The sequence below is a fragment of the Mesoplodon mirus genome (assembly GCF_964341445.2).
Source record: "Mesoplodon mirus genome assembly, chromosome: 10".
Taxonomy (NCBI): Eukaryota; Metazoa; Chordata; class Mammalia; order Artiodactyla; family Ziphiidae; genus Mesoplodon; species Mesoplodon mirus.
In genome coordinates this window covers 66,460,287-66,486,298 of record NC_138986.1, presented here as the reverse complement: position 1 = coordinate 66,486,298, position 26,012 = coordinate 66,460,287, and positions in this window count along the sequence as shown.

Below are 26,012 nucleotides of genomic sequence, written 5' to 3'. Positions count from 1 at the left end.
TTTACATATTCATGGTTATTTACTGAGCATAAATTAGGCATGGTTCCCAAAATTCTAAGACTTTTGAGGTCCCGAGTCCTTTCTTGGCCTGCATGGTGCTAATGATTGATCTCCACTGTCCGTTTGGGGAAATCATCTTTGGTACAGCAGTCTGGGGACCTATCTTAGTTTTCCCCAAATTACCATTCCTGGAAATACACACTGAACATCTGACAATGTGGGTGCCTGTTCACTAATGATTCTCCTCCCGATGGAAACACAGCAGGGCATGGGAGGAGACGCACAGTGGAACGTGTGTCCCAGGGGCCACAGCTGGGCGGGGAAGGCGTGGTACCAAATCTGAAGCTCAGTCACTGGATTCTGCAAAGCAGTTTTGAACACTCAGGTAGACGGTAAACCACAACAACCGTGGAAGGAAAACAGCCCACCACAGATAAAAGCCTAAAGCTCCAGCTGACGCTCTGGTGCTCACGTCTTACTAAGAAATTGCTGAGCAGTTCAGAATCCTGGCTCAGAGCCCTCACTACACATCGAGGAACCGAGGGGCCTTCTTTCGGGGGCAACCCTCGGGCCCCAGGTGATTCCAGCCCCTCTCTCCACCTCCTCCTGGGCACAGAGGTGAGGCCGGAGGAGCAGGAAAAGGAAAGGCCCTACGCGCTGTCCCTGCTGTAGCCAGAGTACTTTGGTTTCCAATGTGAATTGTGTTCTTTATGATGTCAGAACGCAGAGAGGGTCACACAGATGCACCAGCGAACCAGGTGAGAAATAAAGTGACTGAGGGCCATCCACTAAGGCCCTGGCATTTGACGGTTTCCCCCTGGAACAAACACACAAACCTTTAGTCAGCTTCTTTTGACCACAATTAGAACATATTGCCAGAGCGGGCGACCACAAATGGTATTTAAAACCAGCTCGACGGTTTTGGGGGGGAGCTAAGTCAGAGAAATGCTCCCCCATCACACACACACACACACACACACACACACACACAAGCCCAGCCTTACCCTACCTCCCACGAGAAACTATTTTCCTTTTGATTGACATTCTTTTTTCAAATAATGTTTGAAATAGTTCTCAAAAGTCATGAATTTGAAGCTGAGCGGGTCTACCTGAAAAACCTATATTTAGCTTTGCAATGGGCTTGTGAAAACTTGTTTTTATTTTGATTGTTGTGGGTTTGCACCCCTGGAGTTTCGTTTTGACTTTTCGGGTTAAATGAGTTTCAAAATGAAACTCATCCGATTGTCAATTTTTCCCCCTCTTTTTAATTTAAAAACCGGAGGCTCTCTTATTCCAGAGGTTCTATTAGTGTTTCTCCAGAATTCCTCTCCTTTCCCTGTAGCAAGCCGACTATTGCCCCTCGCCTGCGTGTTTAGCACCTCTTTTCCCCCTTCTTAATGCCTTTAAAACAAAGAGCTGAGGCCAAGGGAACGCCCTTGGTTGACATGTCAAAAGAGCTGAGCTCATATTCTTGCTCGTGGGTGGCAAAGCAAACTTGATCAGATCTGTGCTTGTTTCCTCATTGGAGAAATGGGATGCAAATAAGATCTTCTCTCTCTTTTTTAGGGTGCTGTAGCCAAAAATCCAAGTTGAACTTCACTGTCAGTTAAGGAACACTATCCCTCCCAAGTAAAAGTTGTTATTTATAGGGAAGGATTTTATATCAAAATGTTTTTCATAAGCAGTTGGAGCCTCAGGACCTGATGTTGGAAGCTGCGAAGTGAATTCCTACGTCCCCAGAGAGGTACAGCCTCAGACAGGTACTCTGACTGCCGAAGAGAAGAATGAATTATTAAGCCAACCTGTGAAGAGAGAATCGACATTCCATACTTTCTCTGTTATCATAATTTATTGGGGTTACTTTTTTAATGTCTGTGATACTTCATACAAAATAGTTAATAAGCTACAACTCTATTCAGCTTATATTCATGTCCTATTGCTGCTGTAACACATTACCATAAACGGAGTGGCTTTAAACACAACATAAGGCTTCCCTGGTGGCACAGTGCTTAAGAATCCACCTGCCAGTGCAGGGGACACGGGTTCAAGCCCTGGTCCAGGAAGATCCCACATGCAGCGGAGCAACTAAGCCCGTGCGCCACAACTACTGAGCCTGCGCTCCAGAGCCCGCAAGCCACAACTACTGAGCCCACGCTCCACAACTACTGAAGCCCACGCACCTAGAGCTGGTGCTCCGCAACAAGAGAAGCCACCGCAATGAGAAGCCCTTGCACTGCAATGAAGAGTAGCCCCCGCTCGCTGCAACTAGAGAAAGCCTGCGCACAACGAAGACCCAACACAGCCAAAAATAAATAAATAAATAAATAAACAACCACAACACAAACTTATTATCTTCCAGATCTGGAGGTCAGAAGTCTGAAAGCAGTTTTCCAGAGTAAAAACAAGTTGTCAGCAGGGCAGTGATCTTTCTCAAGGATCCAGGGGAGATTCCGTTTCCTGCCCTTTCCAGCTTCTTACGGCCTCCTATATTCCTTGGCTTGTGGGCCTGCATCACTGTGACCTCTCATAAGACCCTCAGTGAGTACATTCGGCCCACCTGGATAATGCAGGATGATCTCCCCATCTCAAGATCCTTAACTTCATGATGTCTGAAAAGTCCCCTTTGCCATGTCAGGTAACAACATACTCAAGGTTCCGGGGATTAGGATGTTGGCACTTTGGTGGGCCAGTATTCAGTCTGCCACAAGGTACAAAAGCAGGAACCCAACCTCCCAGCCCTCTGTTGATCCAGTACTTAGCACACACCCACATGGCAGCAGACACTTGATTACTACATGTAGAATGAATGCAAGAGATTATGCCTGCTCTTGGCAGTTCTACTCATTAGATGCTTATTGAGCACCTACTATGAGCCAGACCTAAGGACTGCAGAGCTGTCCGGCATCACAGACAGCTGAGAAGACTGAAAGGGGCACAAGTGAGCCCTGGGTGTCCAGAGCCCGGGCAGCAAGGGCACCGTAGCAAGTCCGTTTGTACCCTTGCAATTTCTTCCTTTAATTATTGGCTGCTGTCTTATCTAAGCATTCTTTGAATACATCCCCTCGGCAAATGTGATTAATTATATTCAGATTTATTTCTTTATTTCTAGTTTTTCCCCCCCTGGGTCCTCTTCTGATGTGTTAAGGAGTTTCTACTGAGCATTATTAAAAGAATCAGTGATTAAGTCTCTGCAGAACCTCCCCATCCCCACCATGTGCCCCACTCAGCGAAAGCTCAGGTGGCTCAAAGGAGGTCCAACGTGCAGCTCAGAAACACAGAAGAGGTTACATGGGCTTTCCGAGCCAGCCTGAGAACCTAAGCACTGTAGCTCATTGGTTTTATGTGTAAATGTATTTCAAATTTCAAGTAGAGCTAATATACATGTAACCTTTCAGAATACAACCCGTTAGCAAGTTATAGCCTGTCAGCTCGTGCACCAGTGTCCAGAACCTGAATCCCCTGACTCAATTCAGGACAACTCAGGTGAGTTACAGAACACCATGTGGTTTAAGGCCCTTCTACACAAGGTCTTCTGGGGTTTGGAAGGGCTGTGCAGGCCTTCCAAGGAAGCAAGCCCGTCTCCTGTCTACCCTAGACGTGACTTTTGCATCTCTCCCCTTTCCCCTTTCTCTCCCTCTAGCAGTCTGAAACGAGCTAGAGGACGAGCAGCCAGCTTGGAGGAGGTCAGCAGGAGGCTGCAGATAGAGAACTCCAGAGGCTGCGGCAGCCGTGAAGGACAGAGGTGGGATATACCAGCTGCTAGTGGCAGCCACCTCTACACATAGGTCACTCCAAAGGTCAGGCCTGTCTGATATTTGCAAACCCACATTTCCTGCCACACTCCCAAGTACGCCAGGCGCCTGCAGAAATCTACACTCACCCGTTTCTGAAAGGTTGATGGGTCCTCCCAGAGTTGGAAGGGATGCCTCTGTGGTTCAAAAGGTATGAGCTAAATTGGGAACACATTTGGTTCAAGTTTAGTCTTGAAAGCTTCTCCTCTTCAACTTCTCACGTCCTATTAGCTGACTGCACTCCTGAGCACGAACGGCTCTGTGCTGCTGTCCTTTGGAGGGTGGATGTTGGAAAAAAATAGAGTGCTAATCCCACACAACTGCTCTCAATTCTGCCCACGTGGGTTTGGAGTAGGAGGGCTGTTCACTCTGAATCTTTCTACACAGTTTTCAAAACCTGCATTTTTCCATGCTAACATATCTCTGCTTGTCGGCATCTAATTGAGTTCCCACACACACACACACACACACCCCTTGTGTTCATACACACTATTTTCTCAAAGGGAGGAATCAGCAAGTGTGAGCCGGGATGACCACTAGATGGCAGTATATGAAACGCTCCTAAGGTGCTCAGGGGAGCGAAGTTTGAGGACCACCCAGAGCTGGGGTTCCCAGATATTAATCTGTAAAATTTCTTAATGAAGAAGAAGAAAAGGGGAGCGCTCTGTAGGTTTGTCAAGTTTTTATTTTTCCGGGGAACATTATTAAGATATAAATCAACTTCCACTGCTTCCTAAGAGAAACATTTTAACCATAGAGAAATAGGAAGGGTAGAATCTCAAAATCAGGGATTGTCTTCTCAACGTAATAAATGTCGTCTTATGAAAAACTCACCACATTGTCCTCGGCTTCTCATTTTCATGCAGACCCTTGGAAGCGCCATCATGATCAAGCCTTTGGGAAATAAACCTAGAGGAAATGTGCCATTCCAGAGTGAAATCAAGATCCTTGCATTATCTTACTTCCAAACTGATCCTAAGACTTAAGTAGGTTTCCATGTGGAGGCACAAAGGAGAAGCAGGGATTGCCATTCGGTCAAGCTGGGTTTGATAAAAGGCACTAGGGAAGCATGTGTCTAGACAAGCCCATGGGATCCCGGCCCCCATGTTGGCTGCATTGCTGTTGAACCACCTGCCTCATTGTCTGGACTACCTCTGTCTTTGCCTGTGTCAGGCCAACCTCGCCTTCGGGATGGGTCCTGTCTAGCTGAACGTCGGCTGAGCCAGGCCTCTGGGGACTTCCCGCCTGTCCCAGCTGGGTGGGCATCTTTGCATCTTGTTCCACCTCGCCAAAGAATTTACACTAGAACCCGGGGGCCCTGCGAGTCCCCTTCTGTGGCAGAGCTGGGATGAGACACTATACATGGTTAAAGAATGTGCTCACTGGGACTTCCCTGGTGGCGCAGTGGTTGAGAGTCCGCCTGCTGATGCAGGGGACACGGGTTCGTGCCCCGGTCCGGGAAGATCCCACATGCCGCGGAGCGGCTGGGCCCGTGAGCCATGGCTGCTGAGCCTGCGTGTCCGGAGCCTGTGCTCCGCAACGGGAGAGGCCACAGCAGTGAGACGCCCGCGTACCGCAAAAAAAAAAAAAAAAAAAAAAAAAAAAGAATGTGCTCACCACTCACGGAGCGACACAAATGGTAGGCTTTCAATTGGAGAGACCCTCATGCAAATTCCATGGCTTGGGTAGATCACATCCCCTCTCTAATCCTCAGTCTCTTCATCTGAAGGTCGGGATCATGATGACATATACCTCTGTTAGCCATTGTCAGAGTAAAGGAGGTCATCTATAGTAAGTGTATAACACAGTGCTTCCTGTGTGCTCAATATGCATTAACTAATATTAATAATATAATTAATTTGGGTGCAGGGTGCCCGTTTCTAGAGTTAGGCAGGCTGGGTCACACCCCAAAGATGCCCTTCTTTGCAATGAGAATGGTACACACTGCATTTTGGGAGAAATTAGCTCACCACCTCCGAGTCTCTGATTTCCTATTAGCAGCACTTACTCTGTAACTGGTCGCAACTGAAAGTGACCGAGATGTTACATAGCCTGAGGATTTGGTTTTGAGGCACAGAACAGGAGACCTGGAATTTTCCTTCTAGGATCCCGGGCAGCCCTGCTTACTCAGAAGGATGGCAACTACTTAGTATTCAAAGGGTGGGCAGCCCCGTTAAGCATCTCCGTCATTCACTAATTCTACTTAATTCAGTAGAAGGTCCCACAGCAGGTATGTCTATGCAGATAGAGCAGCCTCTGGTGAGGTTGGAGAGCACAGAGAAAACTCCAGATAATCAGACACACTGAAACTGATACCACGACACAGGAGTTGTGGGATGACTCATCCCGGCCTGGTGTAGGAAACTCCGCTTGTCACCGCCCTGGATCGTCATTGGTAAGGGGACCCTGGAAGGCTGTGCTTGCACTGCCACCTAGTGGTTACAAAAAGCAAGACTCAGTCTGGGAAGGATTCTGGACCCACAGACAGACCCACCTGGGCAATGATCACCGAGAACCAACATCCTCCTCACAGAAATTTTATAAGTTGAACATTTTATGCACAGACTTACAACCCAATTTCCTAATTTAATTTGATTTAATTTGATCACCCCGACCAAAGCACTGAAACGCTGTGAGATTCAAGGTAGGGGCAAAAGCACCAGCCTAGGAGTCTAAAGGCTTATTTGAGTCGCTAGCTCACTGTCCAACTTTGGGGAAGTGGCTTAAATCTTCCATTTTCTCTTAGAAAAATGGAATCTAACAATACCCAGGGTTTAGGCGGCTGTGAGGTCTGAGTGTGAAGCCCCTTTGTAAACCATATGGTGTTCTCCGCTTTCTAGCATCCTGCTTCTGCTTCCCTGGGATTCTGCCTCTCTGCACTCCAATGCCCACACCCCGATTTCAGTAAAGCGAATCAGCCAATCCCTCTTCTCCCCCAGGAAGTGGAGGACCCCTCTCCCTTAGTAGTGCTGAAAATAGAAAGCACACAAAAACCAAACAAAAACAAAAAATGGGAAAGATCCAGCCCCGGATGTGCTTATGGGCCAGTTAACAATGAAAAGAGTCAAGGGAGACCCCTGCCACTCACAGCCTGCATTTACCAGGAGAAAACTTCATTCAGAGGACAACACACACCCTGAGGTGGGTTGACACCCGACAGGTCATGCTGCGTTTACACCGAGTGATGGCTCCCCGAGCAGATACAAGCAGAGGGTTCTGCTTGTTCCCCAGCCTCAGCCCTGGCCCTGGGCCGGGGCCTTCCTGCCTGACCTGGGTGGAGGCCTCCTCAGAACCACTTCCTGCCCTGCTCAGCCCTTCTCTGATCTCTGAAATTCTCCAGGGATCTGAGTTTCTGCACATCTGAATGGGCTCCCCTAGCTCAGCCCCCTACCCCTCATCTTCTGAGGGGCTGGCTGGGCCTCACTGTGTGTCCTGCATCCCCAGCTGACCTCTAGGGCAGAGGTCTCCAAACTTGATGATGAGGCACCCCTATCTGTAAAATCATTTTAAGCACACACCTCACTATGAATATTGATTTCAGTATATATATGCACTACTGTATTAATACATCATGTATATTATAGGACTTTCAAAAAGACAGATATTTTAAAAGGATGAGAAATTAAAATATAATTTTTATGTCATCATGCCTATGCCCTGGAGTGGGTGCAGCCCCACGGGCTTAGGTTTTTTAAAATATATTTGTAAATATTCCCTATGAGCACAAAACACTTGAAAAGTTTTAAAAACTAGGTACAAGTACGTTTACAGACTCAACTCTCAGGAAAGATTTTGAAACTATCACTTAAATACATCTCCCAAACTTTGAAACAGAAATAGGACATATGAGGTGGACCCTCTCCTGAAGCCCCGTCATGAACGCAGAGATGGAGGAGACCTCTGCCAGGAGGGGAGTCAGGCGTGAGAAGGAGCCATGTTTCTCTTCGCAAATTACACCTTCATCATCAGGCATCTCAGAAGACCGCAGCCATGCACGGTGAGAACCTTGGACACAGGGGCCAGTAGCTTTCTTGCTTTGTGTTACAGCATCTTCTGACTCTCCTGAGAGGACTCTTGTCATGATTTGCTGAAGTAAAGAGGAGCAGCTCTCCAGCAGCTACTAGACACAAGCGCTACTGGTTCATGTACATACCTTGTGCCATTTAATCCCCAAAGCCATCCTGAGAGACAGGTGCGCGCCCCGCACTGCTAGGAGACGTTAGGTCATGCCCTCAAGGCCCCAGAAGTAGAGTCTGCCTGCTTCTAATGCCCCAGACTAATCGTACAAGTTCACAATAGTCAACTTTTGATAGTAATAGTGGTATAAAACAAGTTGACATTTATGGAGTGCTTAATCTTTATAAAGGCTTTACTGCTGCCCTTGGTTCCTCATAAAAGCATTATGAGTTGATTGTATTATTTAAAAAGGAAACAAAAGCTTAGTGAAGTTAAGTAATTTGCTCAGAGTTGCCAGTTCTAGAAACTTGCGGAAATGTGATGTTTGACCTCAAAGTTGGAAACTGTAACCTCTACCTCCTTGTCCAAGTCAGTCTGGCTCTGCTGATTGGGAAGTGGGAAAGCAGGACCCAAACAGCAGCATTCGGGGTTCGCTGAAGGGGTTCTCCCACAGCTGAAGATCTCCTGAACCAGGAGGGGTTACATCAAGCAGGATTAGTTTGTCAGGTTGGCGGAAGGCCGGACAGAGCTGGGAATCGCAGCTCAGAGCCTATGCGAACCTCTGAACTTCTGTTTTCTTGCCATGAAATGTAGGGGCTGGACAAAACACTCCCCAAGATCTCCTGACCTCTGACTTCCATGCTTCTATGATGGAATATGGACTTTTTTTTTTTTTTTGCGGTACGCGGGCCTCTTACTGTTGTGGCCTCTCCCGTTGTGGAGCACAGGCTCCGGATGCACAGGCTCAGCGGCCACGGCTCACGGGCCCAGCCGCTCTGCAGCATGTGGGATCCTCCTGGACTGGGGAACGAACACGCGTCCCCTGCATCGGCAGGCGGACTCTCAACCACTGCGCCACCAGGGAAGTCCACATATGGACATTTTTGTGTGGGGAAGGGAAAGGTCTGAGAACAAAGATATTCCCTCCATTTAACAGGGATCCACCTGGCCTCCAGCCTGGAGGACGCCCACCTCCCCCCGACCCCAACTGTGTTCTCCAACTTCTAAGCACAGGCTGTTTGTTTTTTTAATTGAACTATCATGTAAAACACCAATCCTTCATTTAATTCCTGAATTTCAGGGAAATATTCTTTGTTTCTGGAGACTCCTTGGTTTCAGCACGTGGGGTTTTTCCCTTGAATCAGCTTCCTTAGAATATCAAGCAATGCTCACCTGGCCTTGTCCTCTGTGCGGGTTTTCTCCTTGACTCAGCTGCAGTTAACTCAGAATTTTACCCCCCAATGCACCAATTTCCTGAGACACAAAATTTGGGAGATGTATTTAAGTGATAGTTTCAGAATTCCTCCTGAGAGTTAATAGTCTGTAAACGCACTTTTAGCTAATTTTTTAAATTATTTATTTATTTATTTTTTCGGCCACACCATGCGGCACGTGGGATCTTAGGTTCCCCCGATCAGGGATCGAACCCCACTCCTCTGCAGTGGAAGCACGGAGTCGTGACCATTAGACCGCCAGGGAAGTTGCATTAGCTAATTTTAGAAACGTATCAAGTGTTTTGTGCTCATAGGGAATATTTACAAATATATATATAAAAAAAATCTAAGCCTGTTTATAAATTTCCCATAATAGTTTGTTGCCTCTAACCAGTAGCACAGGGCCATGAATTCTCACTCATCCCCTAGACAGTTCCTGCCTGAAGGTCAGGGGCCAGGTCTCATACATGTCTCATGTTTTGTATTTCTACAGCTTTGGTTCAGTGCTGTCCCTGTTTGTTGAATTGAATGGATTTTAGTAAAGGAGTTCACAGGTTTGTTTAGTCTATTTGTTGCTCGACAGCTCTAATAGAATGTCATTCCCCAGCAGAACTAAGACATGTTTCCGGGTAATGCATTCCTCATAGCTGGGTAGAAGGGAGAGGAATTCACCAGATCCTTACTGACAGGCAACAGGAGGAAAGAACAAGAGTACTGGGAGGGCTTCCCTGGTGGCGCAGTGGTTGAGAGTCCGCCTGCCGGTGCAGGGGACACGGGTTCATTCCCTGGTCCAGGAGGATCCCACATGCCACGGAGCGGCTGGGCCCGTGAGCCATGGCCGCTGAGCCTGCGCGTCCGGAGCCTGTGCTCCGCAACGGGAGAGGCCACAACAGTGAGAGGCCCGCGTACCGCAAAAAAAAAAAAAAGAGTACTGGGAGCCTCTGTAAGCAAATGGTTCTGAAGAGTCATCCCTGCTCACTTGTTGGTTGAACTGGGCTTCCTTGGCCCAAGCTCAACTGGCAATAGAGAAAAAGTCTTCTTACACCATCCTCCAACTTAAAAGCAAAGATTTATTTTGTGTCTCATCTCCGGGAGCTTGTAGTTTTCCATGCCGCTGGATATAAGGGTCATTCCTAGGTCTACATCCACTCCTCCATCTTTCCCACTATCTACTATCATATGAGCTAGAAATTCTCACCTTTAGATTTTATTTTATATAGATCTCTAGTGATGAAGGAGGCTGAAGAGGTCATTGACCTTCTTTGTCCAACACTGCAGCCACTTAGCCACATGTGGCTATCTAAATTGAAACTAATTAAAGTTAAATAAGAAATTTTAAAAGATGGTTTCTCACTGGCACTAGCCATATTGCAAGGGCTTCATGGCCACTTGTGGCTCGTGGCTGCCATATTTAAAGCACAGAAGTAGAACATTTCCATTATCACAGAATTTCTATCAGATTGTGCTGGTAGACAAAAGCACTGATTTTAAAAACAGAGGAGAGATTAAATGCTTCACTCAAGGGCCTCAGCAGAACTATGAATGAAACCCACTTTTCCATACTTGAAAGCTACTCTTCACTACACTGGAGGAGGTGTCATTTAAACTACCCAGGGAAGGAGTTTCTCAGTGCCATGTTAATACACATCATCACAAGTTAACAGATAGGACCATCTAGTCCTCCCTGGAAGAAGCCAGGTCAGGCAGTGCAGAGAGCCAGGAAGAATGAGTCACCGGAGATGAGGGTCCATCATGACTCATGGGTCAGGCAAAGCCAGAGGCAGGGCGTGTGTCATCCACATCTGTATTTCCCAGCCTGGACCAGAGTTGGGACTCCATTGTGCCCAAGGAAACAAGAGGAGCCAGGGGTGGCATGAGTGGCTGGGTATTAAGCAAAAGGACAGTTAGGGAAGACTGGAGAACTCTAACCAAGATCTTCAACAAGAAGAGAGTGTCGCTGTGCCAGCTTTTCACTCTGTCTTGTCTTGGCCCTCCAGATTTATGCTCTGCTTACTGGGATGTACAACACCATTCCGGAGTTGTTAAACTTTGCCTTAGTTCATGTCCTAGGAAACTTGGTAATGAATTTCAACCCATTGTGAAAACATAGATGAGGTATAGGTTAAAAGTTCAGTTTAGTTTTGTTTTCAGTAGCTGTAGAGCTGAGCCATAGAAGGAGTGCAGGATGGGAATTCAGAAGACCTGGGTCTGTTCTCCAGCACTCTTGGATCCTGGGTACCTCACTTAACCTCAGTACCCTCATCTGTGAAATGGGACAACAGTAAGGATTTCTTGTCAGGATTGTTGAGGAGATCAAGTGAGGTAATATTCAAGACAATTCTGTGCAAAGCAGAGGGCTCTGTACAATTGTGGATTAGTTATTATCTTTATTATTGTTCCCTCATTTGGCACCTCTTTCACACAATTATGGTGCTCAATTCCGGGTGGCCACATTACCTTAGGTTTACCAGATGTATGTGTTTTCCCCCCAAGATGTATTGTGTTTAAACCATCGATGGATCTACCTAATATCCTTATTTGAAGACGAGGTAGTCAGCCTATGTGGTTTTGTGAGCCAGCAAAGAATAGTTTAATGGTTCAATCAGCTCCTTGAGGAGCTACATGGTGCTTGAGATATGCCCAATAAACAGCATGCAACCTCTGTGGGGAGAAGAGAAGTCAGCCTACTTTGTGTGAAGACACAGCTTCCTGCAGAGCCAGATGTAGTTCGCATTTTCCTCTTGCTTTTTCCCAATAGCAGTGCTCAGGGGGGATAAACTTTACTTAACCTAATTAATTTTAATCACAGCTTTCAAATCTCATACTGTGAAAAGAATTACAAATTGGAATACATTAATAGAAGCCATAGTTTATGCTGTAAGCTAATCATGAAATGTGCATTTACATTTTCTGCATGAGTTTGCAATTACCATTAAAATAAAATTCCGTTATGTCCTTTTACATTACCAAAATGTGAAGAACAGATTGAGTCAGGCCCATTTTTTGTGCTAAATTACTAGAAGAATGTCTAAATTTCCAAGAATTAGACAGCTTCCTCCATTTGAGTTGCAGCGAGGAATGATTTCTAGTCATCTGTTCCAAGCTATTTCCATTTTTAAATAATAATCTTTTAAACTAATTGTGCAGACGTCTCACCTGCTTTAACAAGTAGTCCTTTGAGTTTAGTACAGAAGAAAAATTATATATATATATATATATATGTGTGTGTGTGTGTGTAGCTGTATATATACACATATATATGTCTGTATACATACATACATATGTCTATATATATATTAGGTGTATTTAGATCTATACATAAGATCTATCTATAAGTTTGTTTTTAGGTTCCATGTAGACTTTCATGGATATATGTATGTTAGTAAATGCTACCTTGTTCCTCAAAGGATCGAGGCAGTTTAGAAGAAACAGAGAAGATATTAGAACAATAATAACATTAATAAAGAATTCATTCCCAAATTAGAATAGAATGGCAAGACATCGTCAGGGTAATATCACAGTTTCTCTGTGTGTAGGGCTTGGCAGCCTTTACCTCCTTCTACTCACTGCATCTCCTTTGGTCCTGAGGCAGGTAGCACAGGTGCAGTCATCTCCATTTCGAGGGCAAAGAGAAAGAGAGAGTGTCAGTGAGGAGGAGAGTGGGTCTTTCAGCTCCAGTCTGAGGCTCTTTCTATAGGAAGGCTCCTGGCATTTAGAAATACAATTTTTGAACTGTGATAGCCCAACGAGGAGGAAGCAGTGGGCATCAGCAGTGACCACGTGCAAACTGCATCCTGATATCTGAATATCAGTGACTACAAAACGTTGGGGGGTGAATGCCCCTCCCTCATACAGCATGAAGCTTCAGCTGGTTTGTTTAGTTACCTGGCTGGACTCCTTTAGACTTTGGTTTGCTGGGAATACTTCCTATCTAATTATGCCTGAGAATGTTCCCAGGATATCGCTGGCTGGTTCTGCAGCAATGCACAGAAACAGCACCACATAACAGCTATGATAATAGTAACAGCAGGTCCCAATTACTGATCCCTATGTTCAGGGCAATTTGTCGGATGACAGTCCTTCCCATTTAGTGGTCTGTCTTCCTTCTTCTCAGGTACATATTCCATTTCTGCCAAGATTTCTGTCCAAGACGGCTTTAAGATGCCCACTAACCAGTTTGTCTACCTCTGCACATACCAAGACCATGAGGGCCGTGTTGGACCCCTGGCTGGCCTACATGGAGGCAGATCTCCTTCAGGACCAGAAGGGTTGGGCCTCTTTGTCCAAGCGTGGTCCAGTTCCAGATACCAGGTCTTCTTCAGATGCCGACTTCTCTTGACCTGCTTCCTCCTGGCCTGACACTCACGGCTGACGTCACTTGCTTTTGGATTCAGACATCGAAAGACCCTAGCCTAGGGCCCCTTAGGCCCAGGCCCAGGGCCTGGATCTCGTCCATCGTTAAAGCAGGCAGTGTGTGGTCCCTGGGAGACCTGGGCTTTCAGATCCTGCAGAGCTGGGTGTGAGCTGTGGCTCCACTGTGTGCCTGCTGGGTGGTCGGGTGATTCACTGAACTGCTTCCAACTTCAAGTGCCTCATCTGTGAGCAGGGGTTTACGGTCTGCTTTGCAAGGGCTTTGGGTGAAGATGAATGTGACATCTGTGTAAAGCATGAAGACAGTCCCTGGCACATGGTCAGTGTTCACTGCCCTGACACTGAGGCTCTGCCTGGGCCCTTGTCTGAGCTCCTGCTTCCTTTTCTTGTGGCCCTAGTGTCTCACTTAATTCCTGTCACAGGAGCACTCTGGGCCTATTTTCTGAGCAAGTGCCAGACCCATCCCACCATTTCTGCCTCCTTCCTCCCCACTTCCACCCTTCAATTCTAGGTCTGTGGTCTCTCAGACCAGAGGGCCTGGACTCCTGCTGGATGGGGCCCTGTGCCCGGTTGCAGGGAGGATCTGAACACGGTCCTCTGGAGGTCTCTGTGCTGAGCTGAGGGCAGTGAATCCCCTGTGGCAGGTCTAGGTTGGCAGGCCATCGGGCAACAAGTGCATTTGACCTTGCTACTCAAAGTGTGCTCCGTGAACCAGCAGCACTCGCGTCACCTGGGAGCTGGATGGAAACGCAGAATCCAGGCCACTGAATCAGAATCTGCACCCTGACAAGATCTCCAGTGACTCACGTGGACATCGAGGCTTGAGCAGCCCTGGATCGTGCCTCCGCATCACCTCTACAGGAGAGCTCGGGTCCTTCTTTCCAGGGTCAGCGCTGGTGTCTGCAGAGCCTCCAAAAGGCGTGCATTCAAAACATGCATTAAAGTCAAATTTAATTTAACATTCCATGTAGCAGTGTTTTATTCTTCTTTCTAGGTTGTCTAAAGCAAATTTTTGAATCTCTTTCCCGGAGACCCACAGCGAATATAGGCTGCTGCCAGCTTGTTTAAGGTTAACTTGCCTGTTCCCATGGCATGCAGTAGAGTCTCCAGCCCTTTCCCATTCTGGAAACGCAATCACACACACACAAACACAGGGATGCACACATACATGGATGCATACATATACATATGCATGGACATGCATCACATACATATGTGCACATACACCAGAGGCCATGCCATTTCCCACCCCTGGACCTGTTGTCTCTTCTGCCTGGGATGTCCTTCATGCCCTCTTTTGATTAAATTTTAGTCACTTTAAGCTTCATTTAAAGTGTCAGCTCAGCCAGGGCCACCACTTTGCTCCCACAAGACCCTACAGAAAATGGCTGTGTGGTGGTGTTTCTACTGTCATCCCATTGCATTACAATGTTTTGTCTGTGGCTTGATCAGGTCCTGGAAACACTGAACCCAGCGAGGGCAAGGGCTGAGTTGTATTTATTCATCTTTGTATCTGCAGCACTCAGCACAATGTCAGGCACGTTGCAGATGCCCCAAGAATGCTTATTGAATAAATGAAGTGGAAAAAAGCTGAGCTTGTTCTGGTGGCTTGGTGTTTTCTCCTTTGAAGTTTAATCAGAATGAAATAAAATTATTGCGGACTCCAAGCGTTTGGGGAAAATTCTGTAAAACCTTGCAACCCAAGTGGAAAAAACAGATCAAAGGGAAATTAGATGGCAATTTGTTTTAAAAAAATTTCTGCAGCGCCATTTTAATTAGAGAATATTCTTCTCATTAAAATTAGGAACTCCCAGGGAAATACTTGGGATGTCCCTCCTCACGTTTTTCACCAGCTATTACAGGACCCACTTAGCAGCCTTTGTGAGGGAAAGCTCCGAGGATGCAGCAATAAGACACTCAGCACTTACACAGCTCTCTACACTTTCCACAATTAAGCCTTTCACCCCCACTTGCTCTGTGGAGGAGAAAGCCAGCGTTGTGGACTGGATTTGATGGCTGAAGAGGCTCTGAGCATAAATGATGTGCTCAAGGTCACACAACTGGACCATCACAAGTAGAGCCCAGAGTTTTGCATCCTCTTCCCATGTCAAGCAGTTTTTTTCCCCAACCTCAGAGTATAATCCCTTTTGACAAGTAATGTACATCAAACCCAAAGGCTCTTCATAAGGAGACTGGATCAGTGTTTCTCAGAATTTGGGATGTCACAGATCAGTCAGATGATTGAAACTAAGTTTAGATTTGCCAACTTTTTACTTTGCTAATTAGGAATGCTAAGAAAATCTATGTTCAGAATTATGTTATAAAATATTGACATTTTTATTTTTATTTTATTTATTTATTCCTTTGTTTTGGCTGTGTGGCTTGTGAGATCTTAGTTCCCTGGCCAGGGATTGAACCTGGGTCACGGCAGTGAAAATACCAAGTCCTAACCACTGGACCACCAGGGAATTCCCAATATTGACCTTTTTAAAAGAGGAATGATCTCTGAATAAAGCCCAGCTTTTAAAAAATTGAATCCATTTAGCTTCATGAAAAACGCACCCCACTGTTGTTATTTTTCTCATTTCACAGCAGGCCAATGAAAACCAGCGATAGTTTGGAGTTGAGTTTGGGAGACACAGGCTCTGCTGAACTTTACTTGCTAGATCCACGTATTTTGTTGAAACCCCAAAGCCAAGCCTTTGTAGTAGAAATCAGTGAAAGGTCACCAGCTGGTATTCTGCACCGAGGTCAGTCACCTGCTCCTTACACAAGCGTGGCGGAAGGCACAGCTCACTCATGACATGACTTTTCTGGAGTTAGCGTGTTATGTCTCTGCTTTATGCTCCTTAGAAACAAGATGGAAGACTTGAAGCCTTGATGTGATTTTCCCTAGTAGTTGTCAGTAGGATTAGACTAAGCAAGTTCCTACCTGAAGACCTTATCCCGTGGTGTACCCTACTCTTATTTTTGCTTTGTCCACACAAGAAAAATAAAGAAGATAGCTGAATGTTGAGATGTGAATTTGGGGGCTTATGTGCTAAGGGGAAATTTTAAAAAACAAACATAAACTTGATGAACATTATGAGGAAATTATGGAATAAAAAGTCTACAAATGATTACCATGATTGGTTGAAGGGGGGGGAATTGTGAATAGATTTTTATGTTTTCCAAGTTTTTGTTCCTATACTTATATTACTTTTAGAATTCAAAGTAATTTTGTCATTATAAAGAAATGAGATAAATTGAAAAATTACATCTTTACTGACCTTTAGGGATTGTCAGTGAGATATTGTAAAAGCAGGTAGAAGACGAATCAGTGTGCTATGGCAGGTTGTATTTTCTAAAGCGGGCACAATGGCATCGCCCCTCCATCAACCAACCGAGTATACCGAACGATGCAATGTGACTGTTGGGGCTACGCTGAAAAAGCCATGTACTCCGCTCTGCTCTTGTGGAACGCTGCCCTTGGAATTCAGCTGCCATGCTATGAGGAAGATCAAAGGAGCAGCCCAGGTGGAGAGCCCACATGTGGACGTTCTGGTCAACAGCCCAAGGGAGGATCCAACGGCAACTGCAGGACAGTCAAGCGAAGAAGCCTCCAGATGATTCTTGCTCCGGCTTTTGAGTCTTCCCAGAGGAGGCCTCAGACACCATGGAGAAGAGACAGCTGTCCCTTCTCTGCCCAGGTCAAATCCCTGATCCACAGAATCCTTAATTCGAAGCATAATTAAACGGTCGTTTTATACCATTAAGGTTTGGGGTTTGTTACATAAGGAATACGTGTGTAGCATAATTCTTTTAGCAAAAGTAAGCAATCAAGAGCAAAAACAAAATCCCTGTACATCTACATATACAAAACATCTGTGTATACAAAAGAACTCCTGAACATATATATATATATATATAAATATATATTTATCTAAAATTTTTTATTGTGCTAAAATACACATAAAATTTACCTCTTTAACATGTACAGTTTTACGGCATTAAGTATATTCACATTGCTGTACAACCATCACCACTATCCATCTCTTGATCTTTTTCCTCTTCCCAGATTTTTTTTTTTTTTGCCTTAAATATATATAATTTTTAGGGCTTCCCTGGTGGCGCAGTGGTTGAGGGTCTGCCTGCCGATGCAGGGGACATGGGTTCGTCCCCCGATCCGGGAAGATCCCACATGCTGCAGAGCAGCTGGGCCCGTGAGCCATGGCCGCTGAGCCTGCATGTCCGGAGCCTGTGCTCTGCAACAGGACAGGCCACAACAGTGAGAGGCCCGCGTAACGCAAAAAAAAAAAAAAAAAAAAAAAAAAATATATATATATATATATATATATATATAATTTTTATTTGTGCCTCTTCCCAGATTGAAACTCTGTACCCATCTAATGCTAGCGTCCCACTCTCACCTCCCCTCAGCCCCAGGCAACCACCCTTCTACCCTCTTTCTCTGTGACTTTGACTACTCTAGGTACCTCATGTAAGTGGAATCATACAGTATTATGGCTGCCTTAGATCACTTAGCATAATGTCTTATAGGTTCAGCCATACTGTAGCATGTGTCAGAATTTTCTTCCTTTTTAAGGCTGAATAATATTCCATTGTACATTTATACCACATTTTGTTTATCCATTCACCCATCAATGGACATCTGGGTTGCTTCCACTCTTTAGCTATTGTAAATACTGTTGCTATGAACGTGGGTATGCAAACATCTGTTCAAGTCTCTGTTTCCAATTCTTTGGGGTATATACTCAGAAGTGGAATTGTTGGATCTTATGGTAATTCTGTTTAATTTTTTGAGGAAGTATCCTACTATTTTCCATAGTGGCTGCACCATCAGTGTGTAAAGTTTCCAGTTTCTCTACATCTTCAACAATACTTCTTTTCTGTTTTTTTCTTTTTCTTTTTTTAATAATAGCTCTCCTAGTGGGTGTGAAGTGGCATCTCATTGTGGTATCTTTGATTTGCATTTCCCTAATGGTTAGTGATGTTGAGCATTGTTTAATGTGCTTATTGGTCATTTGTATATCTTTTTTGGAGAAATAGCTATTTAAGTCCTTTGTCCAATTTTTAAATTAGGTTTTTTGTATATATTCTTTTAAATGTATGTATACACACACACACACAAATATATATATATATATATATATATATATATATATATATACACACACACACACAGGGAAGAGGCAGAGAAAAGCAGCCAATGGCGTGTTACCTCAGACGGTATGTGTTGGTGATAGAAGACCAGGAAAAGCGAGTCCCCTTTGCCTTTTATGTCAGGTACTGGGAGGTGTCACTTGTCACCAGCATGTGTCACTAATTGAATAAAGAAAAAAAATTAAAGAAACTACCAATAAAATGTCATTTTGCTTAAGTGTCTCAAAATATCTGATGAGGTTTTTTCAATAGCACAGCCAAGAAAAAAAACATTGTCTTGTGCTGACCCTCCAAGCTTATTTCATTGGTAAGATTTTAATGAGAAGAAAACTTCCCTTCATTGTTCTAGTCGCTGATGCTTGGCCTGCGTTTTCCCACCTCCCTCCACCCTCCTCCCTTCTGGAACAAGCTCAGACCAGGAGAGGAGCCTGTCTCTCTTTAAAGAGACTATTTGTTTCCATGGTAACTTGCCTTCATCTTCAGAGGTGTAAACTGGGAAATTCTATTAAAGGCTTTATCCAGGCAGTTGCTTTTGAAATGGTGTCTGATATTAGCTGTTTGCTTCATTCACCTTTGCTGCTCAGTAATCTTTTGAATTTGGTGATTCTAGCAAATGGAGGAAGTAAAATGAAACAATATGAAGCTGATTATGATCGGTCTGACTGGCCCCGCTGTGCATGCTCGTCAGGTACTGTCACGGGCTGTCTTATGGAGCACCCTGGGTGTCTGTGATTTTTGTGGCCCAGGCCCACCTCTGCACTGGTCTCTGGCAGCGGAGACCAGCATGCAAGCAGATCTGCGTGGAGAGGCCCCGTGAGGTCAGCTGGAGAAGAGATAGAAACTAGCTCTGTTGTCAAAAATGACTTTGATTTTTAATGGATTTCAAGTCTTATCTCTGAGATTCTGCTATGCGCACGTGGAGTTCATTATACCCCTGCTGTGAAAGCAACTGTAGTTCAAACAGGTGCAAATAAAGCAAGTAACCAAATTACCGGAGGCTGATGATTTAAGATTTTCCAGGAGAACTTATGCTTGTAAAGCTTCATGTATTGACGGGGAATAGAAGATGTTGGGGGTTTTATTGACCAGTGTGATTGATAGGCATGAAATCTATATGGTTTTTAATCTCTGGATACTCAAATAAATGACATTTAAATCAGTTTATAAACATAGAAAATACCTTGAAAGCTCTTTTCCTACTCAGGAAATTCAGCTATTTTATTCCTTTTGAAAGCAACTTCATTTGATTATAGCAAAAAATAACATTCTATTGGTTTTCCTGTTTTTTTTTTGTTTTTTTAAAGCTAATTGCTGATTAATAGCTTACCTCCAACTTTTGAACATATTTGCTGATAAAATATTAATATTTAAAAATATTTAGATTGGGATGATGAAAAAGTTTTGGAGGTGGATAGTGGTGAGGTTGTATAATAATGTGAATGGACTTAATGCTACTGAACTGTATACGTAAAAATGGTTACAATGGTAAACTTTATGTTATGTATGTTTTACCACAATGAAAATAATATTTGAAATTTTCCAGTTGGAAATTATGAAAGTTTCTGCAGTTGCTAAAGAAAAGCCCATTAAGCAAAACATAATTATATGGGAGTCTCAGGTTTCTAGCTTCCCCATACACACTTTTTTGAAGTATAATTTAAAAATTAAAATCATATAAAAGTTGTAAGGTATACAATTTGATGTTTTGCTATATGTATATATTGTGAAAAGATCATTACAATAAAGCCAGTTAACATATTCATCTCCTTGCACAGTTACTATTTTCTTTCTCTCCTTTACTATTTTTTTTGTGTGTGAGAACCCTTAAGATCTACCCTCTTAGCGAATTTCAAGTATGCAATACAATATTATTTTTAGTCACCATGCTATACATTACGTCCCCATGACTTAAACATCTTATACCTGAAAGTTTGTATCCTTTGACCAACATCTCCCCATTCCCCTCCCAGCCCACCCCAAGGCCCTGGCAACCACCATCCTACTCTCTGCTCCTATGAGTTTGACTATTTTAGATCCCATATATAAGAAAATATTTGTATTGTAGTATTTATCTGTGTCTGGCTTATTTTGCTTAGCATAATGTCCTTCGGGTTCATCCATGTTGTTGCAATTGGCAGAATTTCCTTCTTTTTTCAAGGCTGAATAATATTCCATCACACACACACACACACACACACACACACACACATTTATCCATTCATCTATGGGTGGACACTTAGGCTGCTTCCATGTTTTGGGTACTGTGAATAACGCTGCCATGAACATGGGTGTGCAAATATCTTTTTGAGATTCAGGCTGCTAGCTTTCTGTGAAGCTTTCCTTTATCTTTAAACTTAGACTCCTGAGAAAATCCCAAATTTCACTTTCTTTCATCATATTGTTTTGAGTCATTTTGAATGCTTTTCTTTTCCCACGAGAGATAATAAAAGTACTATGTTTGGTAGCCCTTATCTCTAGAGGCACTGTTTTCTTCATTCCCAATTCTTGCCCTGGAGGAATTTGCTGTCTCACAAGGGTCATCAAAGACCACAAACCATCCCAGAATTGTAAGGGATCTCTGCGGTCAATGTGTCTGGGGTCCTACCAGGGCAGGCTTCCCCCTCCTGCGTCTTGGGCAGGTGGACATTCAATGTTGGCCTGATTACTTCCAGTGATGAGTGACTCTCGACCTCACAGGCTTCCCATTCCACCCTTGTCAGTCTCACTTACTACACATTCAGTCAACAGTGTGTCCTCACCCTGTGGCGGGCACTGGGGATACCAAAGGGAACATGGATGTGGTCCTGCTCTCACAGAGCTTACATTAGAGCATTGTTCTGTCCTTTAGGCTGAGACCTTGTCCCCTTACCTTGGACCCATTTGTTCTGATTACGTCTGCAGAGTCATAAAGAGTGCACGGCATCATTTAGTGAGTGATTGCCATCGGCAGCCTGGAGGAGTTAAGGATCTGTAGGCATGTAAAGTGTCTCAGATCTTAATGAAGTGAGTTAAGCTAGGGCAGTCACAATATAATCTTACACTTGCTGCTTCCTGGGAATGGACTGCAGGGGAACGGGAGCAGAGGAAGGATGCAACCACAGCAGCTCAAGTGAGGGATGACAGTGACTTGGACTAAGGCTCCCTGGGGCTGTCCATTTGGTCCACATCCCTCCAGGGACAAGCGGGCGCATCATGACCTGGTCCCTTCCTGGTTCCTCGGGCTCGCCTCTCACCCTGCCTCTGCTCCAGCCATAAGGAAGGGCCCTCAGTACTTCTGAGTCCAAAAGGTACCACAATCTCTTCTGCTTCAGGCCTTTGAACATCTTACTCCTACTTCTGGACCATTTCTCTGTTATATTTGCCTGGCCAACTTCTCTGCAACCATCAGCATTCAGCTAAGGCATCACTTCTTCCCAGATGCTGTCCAGTTCCCAGGTTACCCACAGGGTCCCCCTTTGGAGCTCCCTCTAGCACCCTGACCTCATACCATGATGCTCACATCACAATGGGTGGTCCTTGCCTGTTGTACCACTTTGGTGTTTTTCCATTAACCTGCGATCCCCTTGAGGCAGGCACGCCTTTGTCCTGGTGTCCCCAGTGCCATGCCTGGGGGTAGATGCAGGAATGCTCTCAGGAGCCATGAGTCAGGACTCTAGGTGGCTCTCCTTGAGCTTTCCCTAGAGTTCTCAGTTAACATTTCTTCTTTTCCTGAAGATGTTCATTCCCACCCGCCCACAGATACTGTCCCTTGTCTTCACTTTTCAGGATCTCCATGCTTATCAAATACTAATCACATTTCAGTGCTCCAGACTTCTCGATGGTGAACGAGCCTCTCACCATTGCTTTTGTTCAGAAAGAGCACAAAATGGAAAATGTTGACATACTTTTCTAGGATAGTTTCCTTCCTTTTTAAATGACATTTCTAATTCTTTAATCCGAAATTATCAGTTTAGAACTGATTTTAATAACGACATTATAGTTCTAATGGACATCTAATGCTCGCATTGCAAGTGCTTGTCCAGTTTTTACTCTCTTGAGGATCTGATTTTTTTTTTTTTTTTTGCGGTACACGGGCCTCTCACTGTTGTGGCCTCTCCCGTTGCGGAGCACAGGCTCCGGACGTGCAGGCTCAGCGGCCATGGCTCACGGGCCCAGCCGCTCTGCAGCACGTGGGATCCTCCCGGACCGGGGCACGAACCCACGTCCCCTGCATCGGCAGGGGGACTCTCAGCCACTGCGCCACCAGGGAAGCCTCTGAGGATTTGATTTTTAAAATATATTCATTTCATTATTACTCGAGACCTTATACGTTTTTTCAAAACATTGGCCTTTGTCTCCCTGAGTGATGTTCAGACTTCAGCATAATGTTAAGAGCCCAAGCTGCCTGCCACTGAACCCCACCTTGGCCACGCCCTAGCTGGGTCACCTCAGGCAAAAGATTCCACCTCTCCGTGCCTTCTGTCCTCCTCGCGTGTGAACCGGGGATGACAGTGCCTACCTCAGAAAGTTCGTGAACACTGAGCAGGTTAATACTTGTAACACACTCAGGACGGTGGCTGGCATTTGCAGTGGCAACAAATACCTCCCGAGGAAGGGGAAAGAGAACAGGAGGAGCTGTGTGTGCTGGGGCAGCCGGGACCTCCCCTCCGCACAGGGCCACGGGCAGAAAAAGGACAGGCCAGCCGACGTCCGACACGGGAAAATGGTGCTCCACCTGGGGAGTGGGCTCCGGCAACACACCTGAGAGCGGAACCTATCTTTCTGAGGCACAGTAGCTTCAGGAACTCTGATCTGATTGTCCTGGTGCTTTCCCATTGATCGAAGAGAGAAAAATAGTTTCTTGAAGGCCTAGGCTGTTTTGAAAATATCATCACCCACTGAAAAAAAGAAAAAAAAAAAAGAACATTCCCTGACACTATAGCTTTAACTTTTCATAGCAGTTAAAAACTTAACTTAAAACTTAATTAAAAACAATTGCTATGAAAAAGCTAAAATTTGGGACAGTCTGGGACAGTCTGAGGAATACTTAGAAATGGAAAATACTTCTTTTGGATGATTTTTTCTTCAGCTAAGAAAAACTGACATGATTGAGCCATTGCTACTTTTTGCCTCTATTAACTTTCTAATTAACCTTTATTGGTATTTATATTGGTATTTTTATATACTTTATATACATTGGTATATTATAAAGCGCATTTATGCCCTGCTTGCCTCAAAATGTAGAAGCAGTCCATAATCTCACTATAGTGGGTAATAGGATGAGGGACTAAATGTAGACTAGCAACCATACCGGGGATGCAGATGGCTCAGACACCATCTACTCGACACCTGTGATTCTACTCAGGGGACAGGACATGGGGCCAGACACCTTGTTGGGGTTTGGGAGAGGAAAGGTCAGCAAATTCAGCTGAAGGTCAGGAAGGCAGTTCAGCCAGGCAGGTGGAGCCTGGTGTACAGAGAGCAGGGTGCCCAATAGAAGGTAAGGCAAGTAGCTGACCTTGGAAAGTGCCAGCAAGAGGTGACAGGGTGTCATGAGCTCCAGAACAGGGCATTTGGGAACAGACCATATTTGGATGTCAGATAAGCAGGAACTGGCCAGCCCAAGAAGCTTGGGTCAGCTGCTAACAGGGTCCAGATTCCATGGTGTGGGTTGGTGGGATTAGCATCTGCAATGGCCAAGATCAAGGCAGGAATCCAGCGCTAAGGAGAAGCTGTCCTCCTACTAGGGCACAAGCTCAGAGCCCTATAAGCAGTTAAGGGGGCCCTGATGTTGAGTCCCTGAATGGCCCACACTCCCCGTCTGTGGACAGGACTGAGCCGAGCCACATGGAGGAGCATGGCTGAGCGTGGTGGTAGGAAAAGCTATGTAGGCATCGTTTAGGCAAGCTTTCAACTGCAAGTGGCTGAAAATTTGAGTTGCTGTGGCTTACTGCATAGGGACATTTATTGCTGCTGTCTGGAGAGTGTGATCTCAGGGTTGGTGGGGCAACCCATCAGGGTCATTCCCATCCTCAGCTCCATCATCCTGACATGTGGGCTCTCTGTCACCACTGTCATATGATAGTTCTATGTATTAGGTCCTCACTGGGTCCTATGCAGGAAGGAGATATGGGAGCAAAAGCCTTCTTTCTTCCAAGCCTCTGCTGTCTGGAAAGAGAAGGCCTTTTCAGAAGCCTCCTAGCAGTCTTCCCCTTCAACTGCCCACTGGCCTTATATAGGTCACTCAGCCACTCCAAGCAGTAACAAGAGCTTGAAATGCAAATCTTATGTTTCCCGCTTCTATAGAAGGAAGCAGGCAAGGGAGAAGCATGGTGGAGACAGTGGTTGCTAGAAATCTTTTTTACATAATTTTTTTTACATAAATCTTTTCCCCCTCTTTCCCCTTAATTTGAGCCACACCCTAGAAAACCTTTCCCTCTTGTCAGAAGTACCTTAATTGCTTTGGCTCTTTTAGGAAAAAATGGTATGGATATTCTCATAGGTTTACAGCTCACTCCTCTCTCTCAGACTGGCCAATCCTGACTCTTCAGGGTCAGGTGTTTTGTGTATGAGCCCCCAGAATGTGTGGCCCACGGTGAGGTGGGGCACCAACGTCTGGACAAGGGGCAGCCCGAGAGATACTACCTTACACTCTCTTTAACTGCCAAGCCTTCCTAGGCCAAGGAGAGTCAATTTCAGGCAGTTGAGTTCTTAGGCCTCCTCCCTCCCCTTATCCCAATCCACGTCCTTAGACAGAAAAAGCCCAAGGATATAATGAAAAAAGAAGTATGTAACTATAAGGCAGGAAGAATTTCCTTACACGCTAAGAGGGGGGACCCTTGAATGCTGAAAAGATCAGTTCTTCTAGCTTAAAATGGTCCAGAAAAGTTGGGCAAGAGGGACATTTTAGGGTCCTTTGATCTGGAGGTACCCAGTCTTCTGGGGATGCAGAGATTATAGAACAGGGTGCACCCTGGGGAGAAATATATGGGTCACTGGGTGCTTTCAAACACATAATGAATCAAAAAGTTTACCTCGCTTGTGTTCTTCCTGAAGGTGTTGGATGATATACTTCAGCAAAATGAGGGAGTAAATCATGAAACAGACAGACATGAAGTCCAGGAAACAGGGATCCAGCCCAAGAAAGCAGCGAAGGGGGTGCTCACAGGATGACAGCTCAGCACTGGCCTGGAAAGCACCAAGCCTCTGCAGCAGCTGGAGGAGCTGAACTGCGCAGGGAGAATGCTGGCTCCACAGGGGAAATGGACCTGTAACTGTGTTTGAGAATAGGAAAAATTATTGATGGGTGTGGGTGATA